Source organism: Macrotis lagotis, chromosome 5, assembly GCF_037893015.1.
Source record: "Macrotis lagotis isolate mMagLag1 chromosome 5, bilby.v1.9.chrom.fasta, whole genome shotgun sequence".
Classification (NCBI taxonomy): Eukaryota; Metazoa; Chordata; class Mammalia; order Peramelemorphia; family Peramelidae; genus Macrotis; species Macrotis lagotis.
In genome coordinates, this window is record NC_133662.1 from 19,921,602 (window position 1) to 19,932,924 (window position 11,323).

Consider the following 11,323-nt stretch of genomic DNA (forward strand, 5'->3'; position numbering starts at 1 on the left):
TTTCCTTAGGACCAAATAAACTCACTCTTCCTAATAAGTCCCTGAGGGAAAAAGCACCTCGGACAAAGGCATTTCTCAATCTCTGGGATTCCTGGAAGAATATCGTCTTCCCTCCAGGAAATCATTGAGCTTTTGGTAAGGGACTGAAGAGAAAAGCAGCTCCCTTTGCCATTTACTTAGAAGCAGCAGAGACCTAAGGCTGAGGGACCTTTGGGGTAAAAACTCAACCCTGAAGAGACTCAGAGAATACAGTTTAGGAACTTTGAGGGCAACCCAGAAATGGTTTCAATGTTGTCTCTGTCTCTTCCCACCTTCCTCACCCCTACCCCAATACCTTTCTCAGGTCCACATACAGGAATGAGACTAGAAAGCACAATGCAGGATTTGAGAGATCAGAGGTCATGTAGCTATTGTCACCTGCAGTTAAACTTGAAGTTTAATAATGGCATCCTACCCCATTCCCAATGAGTCCAGAATGTCCACTTCCAAGAAAAACATGAGCCTTTCTTGATTACCTGGAGCAACAATACACAAAGAAACCAGATGCCAAGATGAGCCATAGATTTTCATTTACTTGGTAAAGATACAGTATCATCATCATCTCTCAAATATTCACACAAATGAGAAAGAACCTCTGTTCTAATAGGCAGGGAGGAGAGCTCAGTTCTCTTAAGACTGTCCAGAATTCTACAATTAGGTACCTGGACTTGGTCATCTCAAAAGCCCCTTAGAGCTAGGAATGTGTTGGTAAACATTTAACAACTGGTTTTTGAGGGGAGTGAAAGAGGTACCCATGTCAATTTTGTTTAATTTGCCTTATTAGCATTTTCTCCATCACTTTAAGTCTTAAGACAGCCAACCAAAGGAAAAAAAAAACCCGTTTTATATAAAGCCTTTGCCTATTTCCAAGTTATAAATGTTTACCCTGAAAATATATTGTGCCTTTCTCTCCAGGACCATTTAAGAGTTGGCTCCAACACATGCAAGGTTTACATTCCTAAACTTCTAATAACATTTCTAATTAATCACATTTATGTGACATTACTGGGTTTATAAAGAGCTTTCTTCACAACAACCCTATGAGGCAAGCAAAATTTTGGGGGCAGGTAATTTCCCTTCTCTAGGACTCAGTTTTTCTCATATGTAAAAATGAAAGGTTTGGATTAAACATTTACAATTCCTGTAATTCTAGTTCCCCAATATTATCATGATGATGATATGAAGTTCAAGATACCAAATATCCTGATTAAAGGTTGAATAACTCAGGATACTAGAGTCCAGGTTTGTTTTAATTCCTGTTAGTCAAACTCTCTGATAACTAGCATTAGAAATATGTTCAGTAACAGGCTTAAAAAAATGTTATCATGGGTCACAAATCTTATGCTGTATTCCCCAAGTTCTTCTTAGGGAACTAATAGTGCTATAAAATTATAAGGTGTTATATAGAGTATCATTATTATTATCATATATATACACATTTGAGTTCTTATTCCCAACACTTGGCCCTGACCTTTATTGTCAGGGTACATTTTAAACTGTGTATTGAAAAGAAATCCCCCCCCCAAAAAAAGAATTCTGCAGCCTCACATTACTGCTATATTCTTCTACTCTTTTATCCAGATAGCCAGCCCATATCTACTGAACCTTAACTGAGCAGCTAGGTGGTACAGTGGATAAAGCACCAGCCCTGGAGTCAGGAGGAACGGAGTTCAAATTTGACCTCAGATACTTGACATTTATTAGTTATATGACCTTGAGTAAGTTACTTAACCTGATTGCCTCACATTCGGGGCCATCTCCAGTCATCCTGATTCATATCTGGCCACTGAACCCACATGGCTCTGGAGGAGAAAGGCTGGTGACTTAGCACAGCACCCCCTCCCTCAAATCCAATTCACTTGCCTGCCGTGGCATCACCTCTCTGATGCCATGGTCTTCTTCAAGAAAGAAGGACCTTGACCAAAAGCTGACTGACTGTAATTTCATCATTTTCAACCACTACATTTTGTTAACCATCAATAACAGCAAATAGCCAAACTGAAATGAGTTTTTTCTTTCTTCTCCCTTCTTCTGTCCATTCTTCAATAAAACAACTAATGTTGTACCCAGAAAGAAGAACTTGCAATCAAGTCGAGAACCCAAAGCCTACAGGCTTCCTGAAATAATTTCAATGTTTTTCCCTATGGCCAAGTCAGAAGGGAACAAACAGCTATACTTAAGTCTAGGGAGTGGTCAAGCTGTGATAGCTCTCTTTGTGGCAGTTTGGGCAAAGTGGGGGAGCATGAGTAAGGATGTGGTGGTAACAGTACAGTTTAAAGGAAGAAAAATAGTAGAGTTGCCAAGGACCCAGGGAAAGCCTAGTTGACATAAGAAGTGATTGTAGGAAATCCCCAACATTTTGTTCACCATCTCTCACTAAGAATTTATCAGACAATAGACTTCTTTAGCTGGCAAAATAAACAACTAGTCAGTGGGTAAACATTTATTAAACACTTACTATATGCTAACCACTAGGGATATAAATATGAAAAAGACAATCCATGCCCTCAAGAAGCTTACAGTCTAATGGGAAGAGAAAATACAAAAATGGATACTGATTCAGGGAGAGGGCTGAGGAAGAGGGTACCCATGTGGGGTCATGGTTCAATCTAGTTCAAGGAAAGCAACCTGGTGGAAAAAATGAATGACTAGCCTGGAAGTTTTCCTTAGATAGAAGCTTTGGGTAGAGTTCTTTATTTACCCTTTAGCCCTCCATTTAGAGAGGCAGAGGGTACTGAGAGTACTGATAAAGTATAAACACCAAAGCTGATTCAGTTTTGAAGGATGAAGAGTTTCATAATCAATGGGCTAAATGAGAGAAGTAGAATTTAGAGGGCAATGAAGTGACAACTTTTCTGAGCTTCAGTTTCTTCATTTGTAAAATGAGGGGTAGAACCAGATGATGTCAAAAGTCCCTTAAGAGTCCTAATGTTCCAGGATTCTTTCAAAAGGAAGACAGAATAGGGTTGAAAGTGAATGAACACATAACTGATTCACAATCAAATGAAAATGTCCTCATGGGACATTTTTATAATATTCTTGGAGATGTTTTCAGTGCCCTAAATTTAACCAGCTGGAATTATTTTTAAGTATGACCCCATTTTGAAATGGAGAATTGTAATTGTTTTTTTGGAGAACATCTACTTTTGAGGATAAAGATGGGGAACATATTTGGTCCCTCACCAAAGAAACAGGCACCAGCCATATTCAGCCTGTAGTAACTGATGGCCAACAATGTGTCTTCAAGAGGGAAAAACCAGAGATCTGGCAATATAGGCTAGAATATTATGAAAAATGCAACCTCTAATGTATGTCCTACTGTCTGCTAGAGTTGGAAAACTCAGGGTGAGAAAGTCATGGAATACCTGTTTTACAAGTCAGCATCCATGAGGACAGGACAGGCCATGTGTGGTGTTCTAGAAATGAGTGATGTGTATAATTAATGGGACTAATAAAAAAGGAGGGCTCAGTGATCAAGGGGTAAATGAGTCAGCTGCAAGTTTAAGCAAGGAAACTGTGTGGCCGTGGGGTGTTTCTCAAATTCTTGCTTATTTGAGGAAAGCATAATGTGCCATTCTGTAATAGCTAGTACAAAGGGGTGGGGTGAGGGGATGGGGGAGGAGAAAGTCATGGAAACAGAGATCTTATGTAACCTTCATCATTAAACCAATAGGATGACATAGTTTGCTGACAGTCAGCTCAGCTCAGGAGTCTATTAGGGTGAAAGGTGTTAAGAAAACGGGCACATTTTCATTTAAGATTGACATTCCTCGAGACAAGTGACAAACCCAGTATTTATTTAGTTAATACTAAGTGATTATATCTCTGGCATAAGGGATGGGGGGCAGGATAAGATTCAGTCTGCCGTGTAGGTTCTCAGATGGGGACAGAGGCAAATAGGATCAACAGATTGAGATAAGGACAGGTCCTTATAGGTCATCTAATACATCTTTCTGAGACCCAGAAAAAGTAAACAATTTGCCTAAAATACACAGGCAGCAGGGTTTTGACTGGGGAATGGAGCAAGGAGGAGTAGAAAAACACCCTACTGGAAGTTAGCTGTAAAATGGGAACAACAGAAATGAAATGATGTAATGAAATAAAATGGAATGGAAGATATGATATGATATTAAGTAATTTAATGTGATTTGATATGATGCAATACAATACTATGCAAGGTAATAAGGGAGAGGCAGTAAAATTTAGTGAGGACAGCCAGGTGATCAAGTGGATGAGGTGCAAGATCAGGGGTTAGAAAGACTCATCTTCCTATGTTCTCAAACACTTACTAGTTGTATGACTCTGAACAAGCAGTTTATTCATCTGTAAGCTAGAAAGGGAAATAGCAAAATGAGATAATGAAGAGTTAGATTCCACTGAAAAACATCAAAAAGGTTTAATCAAAAGGGTGGAGAACTTTTTTTCTGCCAAAGGCCATTTGGATATTTTGAACTTCATTCTTGGGCTACATTTGGTCAAAGATTTAATTAATTCACCCTTAAAAATCTTTATTGGGGCAGCTGGCTGATGCAGTGGATAGAGCATCAGCCCTGCAGTCATGAGGACCTGAGTTCAAATCCAGCCTCAGACATTTAATAACAACCTAACTGTGAGACCTCAGGCAAGGCACCCCATTGCCTTGCAAACACTTCCTCCCCCCCTCAAAAAAAAAAAAAGCTTTATTGAATTTTGAGTCTGTTCTCCCCTCCCCTGTGGTTGCCTTGGCAACAACACACTAGTTCAACGTGAAGGCTGGACATTCCCTGAGCTTGGATAGAAAGCTGACCTAGGATTAAGAAGACCTAGAGTTAGTACTATTGTTCTGTAAGCAATCTTGAGCAGGCAAACTTTAGAGAAACATGGAAAGATTTTCATGAACTGATGCTGAGTGAAGTGAGCAGAACCAAGATGACATTGTAAACACTAACAATGACATTGGAGATGCTGTGAGATTACATATGATGGATATAGATCCTCTCAGCAGTTCAGAGATCAAGGACAATCTTGAGAGACCTGTTATGGAAAATGCTACCCACATCCAAAGAAAAAACTATGTAGTCTAAATGCAGAACAAAGCATACTATGTTCATCTTTTAAAACTCTTTTATGTTTTTCTTTTTTTCTTATGTTTTTTCCCTCTTTATTTTAATTCCTAAATATTAAGCATGATTATAGATGTTCAACTTTTACCAGATTGTTTGCTAATGTGGGGAGGGGGGAGAGAAAAGGGGGTGGTTGAAAAAATGTGGAACTTGTAAACTTGCAAGTGGATAAATATTGTATGAAATTGGAAAAATTAAAGAAAATAATAAAGAAAAAAAAAGACTAAGAGCCAAGTCCTTCCTCTTACATTGGATAAGCTATATAGTCCTAAGGCAAGTTAATTAACCACTAGTGTCTCAAAGACTATGGGAATTCTCCATAATAATGAAATCCCAGGGCTAATAAAAAGTAAAAACAACCTTGAATAGAATGCATTGGGTGAGTCAATCTGGCACATAAATGAAGAGCTCTAGCTCTTCGTAGTTCAAAAAAATGTGATTTTAGGTCCTATTTCTGATACATACTGGATAAATAAGTAGGTACTGGACCCTGAGAGAAACATTATCATTGGCCCTTCTAGTAATGCTTTTCCCAGGGTGTGCCCCCCCAATATTGGTACCCCTCTACTAGGCTGTATAACCGAGGGCAAATAACCACCTTCCATTGTCACTGTGACTCTAGTTACCAAATGAGCACAGGATCAGCACATAAGAGGGAACTTTCTCATTAGGAATTCCTGACTAGGATTAAATCAAGGATCTTAAAGAAATAAAATACAGATATAATAATATCTGTATGAGGCTGGGTGTAGTAGATAGAAGGGTAGCTGGTCTCGAAGTCAGAAAGAACTGGGTTCTACACCTGCCTTTGACACATACTATTTGCATCACCACTGGGAAATTACTTTTAGTGACCTAGTCAGCTTTCCAAGACAATAAATTTCAATATCTACATCTAGCAAGGTAATTGTGAGGATAAAATGAGATAATGTCTATTTTCCATATTACTATGACTGAGTAGAAGAACCTAGGAAGGAACTCAGGCTTTTTGCATTCCAATCCATCACTCAATCAACTTCAGAACTCTGCCTAACTCGTTGAATCATCTTTCCAAGGAAAAACTGTGTAGCCTCTCCAACCTGGTAAAAAAGTCAATGCAAACCATTTAGATTTTGGTTTAATAGCCTATGCCTAAAGAGATGTGCTTCCTCAACAAGGCACTGGTTTTGACTTCAGTTATGGTGCTTATCACAGACTGTGATCCATAACTAGCAGATATTCTCTGAGGGTTTATCTTGTGCCATTTATAAATAGAATTTTACTGAGATAACCACCTCACACCTCTCAGATTGGCCAGTATGACCAGGAAGGATAATGATCATTGTTGGAAGGGATATGGGAAATCTGGGACACTATTACACTGTTGGTGGAGCTATAAACTCATCCAACCCTTCTGGAGAGCTATTTGGAACTATGTCCAAAGGGCAACAAAAATGTGCATACCCTTTGACCCAGCAATACCACTACTGGGTCTATACCCTGAAGAGATGAGGAAAAAGGGTAAAAACATCACTTGTACAAAAATATTTATAGCAGCCCTGTTTGTGGTGGTAAAGAACTGGAAATCCAGTAAATGTCCTTCAATTGGGGAATGGCTTAGCAAACTGTGGTATATGTATGTCATGGAACACTATTGTTCTATTAGAAACCAGGAGGGACAGAATTTCAGGGAGGCCTGGAGGGATTTGCATGAACTGATGCTGAGTGAGATGAGCAGAACCAGAAAAACACTGTACACCCTAACAGCAATGTGGGAGTGATGTTCAACCTTGAAGGACTTGCTCATTCCATCAGTGCAACAATCGGGAACAATTTTGGGCTGTTTGCAAAGGAGAGTGTCATCTGTATCCAGATAAGGAGCTGTGGAGTTTGAACAAAGTGCAAGGACTATTCCCCTTAATTTAGAAAAAAAAAACAGATATCTTATTGTCTGATCTTGTTACCTCTTAGACTTCTCTTCTCTTTAAGGACATGATTTTTCTCTCATCACACCCAATTTGGATCAAGGTATAACATGGAAACAAAGTAAAGACTGACAGAGTGCTTTCTGTGGGGGTGGGGTGGGGGGAGGGAAGCAAGATTGGGGGAAAATTGTAAAACTCAAATAATATCTTTAATAAAAATAAATTAAAAAAATAAAAAGAAATAGAATTTTAGAGTTGGAAGAGACCTCATAATTGCCTTATTTTTGGTGTGGTGCTTTAACCTTTCCTAGAGCTCAGAACCATTCAAAAACATCATTCTTCTTCTTCTTCTCTTCCTTCTCCTCCTTCATCATCATCATCATCATCATCATAGTAGCTGGAGCAACTATTAGATGGCACGATGAATAGAATGTTGTGCCTGGAGAGTGCAAAACTGACCTCAAACACTAGCTGTGTGACCCTAGACAAGTCATTTAACTCTGTTTGCCTCAGTTTCCTTATCTATAAAATGAGGTAGAGATGGAAATAATGGCAAACCATTTTAGGATCTTTGTAAGAAAACCACAAATGAGAACATGAAGAGTCAGACATGACTGAACAATAAAAGTAGTAACAGCTAACATTTATAATTATGCTTTAAAGTTTGCAAAGAATTTCACAAATATCTCATTTTCTCTGTACACAACCTTATGCAATAGGTGCCATAGTTATTTGAGGCAGACAAAGGTCATCTGACATGTTAAGGGTCCCATCACATAGCTAGTAAATTGTCTGAGGCCAAATTTGAGCCCAGATCTCCCTAACTTAAGGCACAATGCTTCTCTATAGTTGCCTCAGGTTGCCTTTGATTGTGATGACTTCCTTCCATCAAGAAGGCAGTTTGGTGGAAAGGGCACTGAATTTTAGGTCCTTTTTTAAAGCTATTTTTATTTATTTCATTAAGTATTTCACAATTAAATGTTAAAAAAAATTAACATTTATTTAAAAAAAATTTTTGATTTCTAAATTCTTTTTCTCTAACCTCCCCAACTCCATAAGAAGGTAAGTAATATGATAACAATTATATATACAAATCATATAAAATGTATTTCCTTATTAGCTATGTTACAAAAGAAAATATAGACTTAGACACAAAAAAGTTTTAAAAAGTGTTTCAGTTGAGACAATGGGTTCTGATTCTGGTTTTGCCATTTACTACAATCTACTATTTCTAAGTCTCTTAACACCCCTGGACCTGAGACCTTTACAGTTGATTGCAGGCTCATTACCCTTTTTCACTACAACACTAACTGCTTCATTGAATGGAGTGGAGTGAGAGAAAGAGACAGATTTGAAAGATATAGTTGTCCATATTTGACTATTAAATGGATATGGGAAGGTGGAAGTCCTAAGGGAGAGTGAAGAATTAATACTGACTCACTCTAACAACTATGATTGGCACATAGTAGGCATTTAATAAAATGTAGATTGACTGATTGTGGCATATAAGGATGGTGGTTCTTTCAACTGATACAGGGAAGTTAGAAAGAAGAATGAGTTTTGGGAAGAATTTGATTCCTATTTGGGACAGGTTAGACTGAGTGATTCTATGGAACATTGGGAGATGCTGGACTTGCCTGGTATTGCTTGGACTGGGATAAGGAACAGGGACTAGTGGTGCACCAGAGCCAGATCCTAGCAGAGAGCCGATTGTTAAATTTCCTATAAGAGCATTTACATTACATAAAGAAAACATTATACTTTTGTTTATCAGCTAAATTTAAGAAAAGGATGGAGAAATCTTAGTAATGCTGAAGAAATGTAAAAATTTGTTGTACATACATTTCTCCACCAGGGAGTCGGTTGTTAATCATTTAACAGAATCCTTCTGGGCAGGACCATAAAACATGATTGAGCTATTGTGGTAGAAGCAGTGTGCCTTGGTCAAGTAGATAAAACAGTATAATCTACAGTATTGTAGTCTATCTCCAAGTCCATGAGAAGGACCAGAGGTGAGAATGGGTCATATGAGTAGGAGGAGATGGGTTATCAGATTGTCAGAGGCAACAGGTGTTTTCATCAAGCAGAGGACACAGTCAGTAACATGTTAAATGAGATTACAAGGAACAGCCAGACAACAAGGCCAAATGAGGGTCAACAGAATTGTCTGATACATCTGGAGTACCTTGTTAAATTCTGGGCTTTATAGTATAATAAGTACATCAATAAATTGCAGAGTGTCCCAAGGAGAGTAAACAGGATGGTGAGGAACATTGAATCAGTGTTACTTGAAGATCATTTAAGACACATCATTCATCTGGGAAAAGGGAAGGAAGATGATAGCTATCTTTTAAGCATCTGAGAAGGGGATTAGATTTTTCTTCTTTGGCTGCAGAGGGGAGAACCAGGAGAAATGGGAGGAAGATGCCAAGAGGCAAATTTAGGCTTCCTAACAATTACAGCCATCTAGAAGTGACAGCCTTGAGGACTAGGTGATAGGTTCTGCCTCTTCAGTGGTCTTCAAGCAGAGACTAGAGGATGATCACTTGTCAGATATATTATACTAGGGATTACCGTTTCCTTCAGGAGCCGGGCTCAGTGACTGCTAAATTTTCTTCCAATTCTCAAACTCTGGACAGCTCCTGCTCACCTTGGCTACTTCCAGAATGGGAAGTGGTTAGATGAATCTGGTCAGTGACCAACTAAAAGTATCATGATTCTTGAATTAATGGTCATAGTATCATAAATTTAGAATTTAGAAGGGATCTCAGATGTTATCTAATACAATTCTGTCATTTTACTGCTACAACTGAGACCTAGAGGGGTAAATGACTCATCCAAGGTGATGTACACAGCCAGTGTAAAGGCAGGATTTAAACCCAGATACTCAAACCCCAAATTCAGTACTCTTTCTATTGTAACCCCACTACCATCAACAATAGGCTTGCTGATTGACCTCTCTAAGAAGCCTGCTAGAACTCCTGGCAAAGAAAGAACCACTCATAAACACTACTATCAACACCCTCCCTCTCCTCAAAGACAGACCTCCTCACCAAAAGCATAGGCATCCATCAGTGCCAAAGAAATGTTGAACCCTAATACCCAGTAACCTTGGTGCAAAATTCTTCATCATCGATGGAAAGATAGCTAATTTATACCAAATATCAACCCTAACTGTTCAAAAGAAAATTTTTTTAATGGACAGAATCATTAATACTCTGATTAATGAGAAAGTTTTTTCACATTCTGTTTATGACTGATTGTGTGACCTGGGCAAGTCCTTTCAATTCTGGGCCTTAAGTAGCTTCCTCATTTGTAAAATGGGAATAATGATAGCTTCAATAAAGTTGTTGTGAGGATATGAGGAATTAGTGTAGGTTTTGTAAACCTTAAACTAATATATAAATGTTGGTTATTATTATTTTGCACTAAGTTCCTAAAACCAATTCCCAACTTCCAGTAACATCATAGTCCCTGATCATTAATAGAATAATATTTAGCATTTATATAATGCTCTAGGATTTGCAAAGCACTTTACATATATTGTCTCATTTTAATAATAATAGCTAACATTTATATAGCACTGTGCTAAACATTTTACCTTTATCTCACTTGATCTTTATAACAAATCTGGGAGATGGGTGCTATCATTCTTTCCCTTTTAGAGATGAGGAAACTGAGGAAGATAGGGATAAGCTAGTCAAATTTGAATTCAAATCTCCTTGACTCTAGATCCATCATTCTATCTAATGAGCCACCTACATGAAATTAGAGGAGCTATATTCAAAATTCAACTTTGTGTGAGCCTTAGAAAATCACCTAAGTTTTATCTGCCTCAGTTTCCCTCTCTATAATTTGATAGGATTGGACTAAGCCTCCTTCCAAATTTATTTATTTGTTTGTTCAATCATTTATTTATTTATTTATTTTTAGGTTTTCATAAGGCAAATGGGGTTAAGTGGCTTGCCCAAGGCCACACAGCTAGGTAATTATTAAGTGTCTGAGACCAGATTTGAACCCAGGTACTCCTGACTCCAGGGCCGGTGCTTTATCCACTATGCCACCTAGCTACCCCTGGCTCCTTCCAAATTTAAATCATAGTTTTGTATCCCTAGCATTTACATGACACCATGAACATGATAGAAATTTAAATAATCCTCATTGGATTGGTCTTAATGTGCCTCTAAAAGGGTCCTAAAATAACACTACACAAATACTACACAAGCCTGGACAGAATGTTCAGGTTTTTAAAACATTTATTGTTGAAGATATGTAAAA